The following is a 1,600-nucleotide window of genomic DNA, read 5'->3' as shown; positions in this document are numbered from 1 at the left end:
GCACCACTTGTGGCGAACAACAACTTCGATATCAAGTCAGGGCTACTCAACACCATTGAGCACAACAAGTTTCATGGCCTGGCAGCCGAAAATCCTATTGATCACTTGTACAAGTTTCATCAGTATTGTAGTTTGTCCAAAACAAATGGTGTCTCTGAAGATGCATTCAAGTTGAAGCTGTTTCCCTTCTCTTTGGGAGACAAGGCACATCAGTGGGAGAGGTCTGTCCCAAGTGACACTATCACCACTTGGGAGGGATGTAAGGAAGCCTTCTTGGAGAAATTCTTCTCTACCTCAAGGACATCTAAGATAAGGAATGAGATCTCTGGTTTCCAGCAGAAGAATCTAGAGAGCTTCAATGAGGCATGGGAGAGATTCAAGGACTACCAAGCTCAGCGTCCTCATCATGGTTTCAGCAAGGAGAGCTTGCTTAGCACTTTCTATAGAGGAGTTCTCCCATCTTGCAGAAACAGGCTTGACACTGCTAGTAATGGTTTCTTTTTGGGCAGAACTGAGCAGGATGCAGAGGAGCTGGTGGAGAACATGGCAAAGAGTGACTCAGTCTACAATGAGGAGTATGATAGAACCAACAGAGGGGATGACCAGCAGACAAGGAAAGATATCAAGTCTTTGCAAGACAAGTTGGACTTGGTTCTTTCAAACCAATCCAAGAAGGAGCAGGTTAGCTTTGTTGGTGATCCTAGTCAAGAGGTTCCTCCTAAGGTGAATGAAGTTGATGGTTTGGAAGGGCAAGAAGAGCTTTGCTTCATCAACAACAATGGTACATGGTACATAAAGGAGCCCAACTTTCAGCAAAACAACTACCAGCAAAGACCTCACTACAACAATCAGCAAGGAGGATACCAGGCCACGCAAAGCTACTCTCCTGGTTTCAGCAATCAAAGCAATCAGTCTACTCAAGCTCAAGGCAGTTCTTCTCAAGCTCTAGCTTCAGATTCAAGTGTGGATTCTATGTTCAAGAAACTCTTGGAATTTCAAGCCAGAAATGAGAAGACAATGGTTTATGAGTTCAAGAACATCCACACAAAGATTGATGGGAACTACTCTGACCTCAACAACAAGTTCTTACAACTTGCATCTCGCTTCAACACTTTGGAGAGTCAGGTCGCCTCTATGCCATCATCTTCCAAGAGCTCAATGGGATCTCTACCAGGAAAACAAGAAAAAAATCCCAAGGAGTCTTGTAATGTTATCATCTCTACTACTTCTTCAGAGATTGAGCTGAGTGATTATGAGAAAGAGGTAGATGAGATTGAGAAGCTAGTGTTTGGGACTGAGCTTAGGAAAGTTGAGAAATTGGCTGTAGCAACAGCTGAAGCACAGATGGTGGATAAAGCTATAGAAAGGGTTCAGGTACAAGCTGAAAGGAAGGTTGAAGCAACAAATCTGCAGAGAGTTGAGACTAAGGCTGAGAAAACAGTTGAGAGGAGAGCTGACCAGAAGCTGAAAGAGGTGAAGAAAGAAGACACTGAGATTGAGTTGTCACCATATGACAAGCTCCCTTTCCCACAAAGGGTTCTCACCAAAGCTCAGAATAAGGTGCTCTCCAAGTTCAGGAAAGATCTTAGTGATGTTGGGG

At 44.0% G+C, this 1,600-nt stretch overlaps 1 non-coding gene across 1 annotated transcript; it reads right to left on the bottom strand.

Annotated features, from left to right (window-relative positions):
• Window positions 1-306: 306 nt before the first annotated feature.
• On the bottom strand, window positions 307-413 carry LOC130501755 (small nucleolar RNA R71). The gene has a single exon (XR_008939870.1). It is a non-coding gene; the product is annotated as a small nucleolar RNA R71 (small nucleolar RNA).
• Between the last annotated feature and the right edge of the window lie 1,187 nt (window positions 414-1,600).

This window comes from Raphanus sativus, unplaced genomic scaffold, assembly GCF_000801105.2.
Source record: "Raphanus sativus cultivar WK10039 unplaced genomic scaffold, ASM80110v3 Scaffold0276, whole genome shotgun sequence".
Lineage (NCBI taxonomy): Eukaryota > Viridiplantae > Streptophyta > Magnoliopsida > Brassicales > Brassicaceae > Raphanus > Raphanus sativus.
The sequence above is the reverse complement of the archived record's forward strand: the minus strand, read 5'-3'. Positions and strand labels throughout refer to the sequence as shown.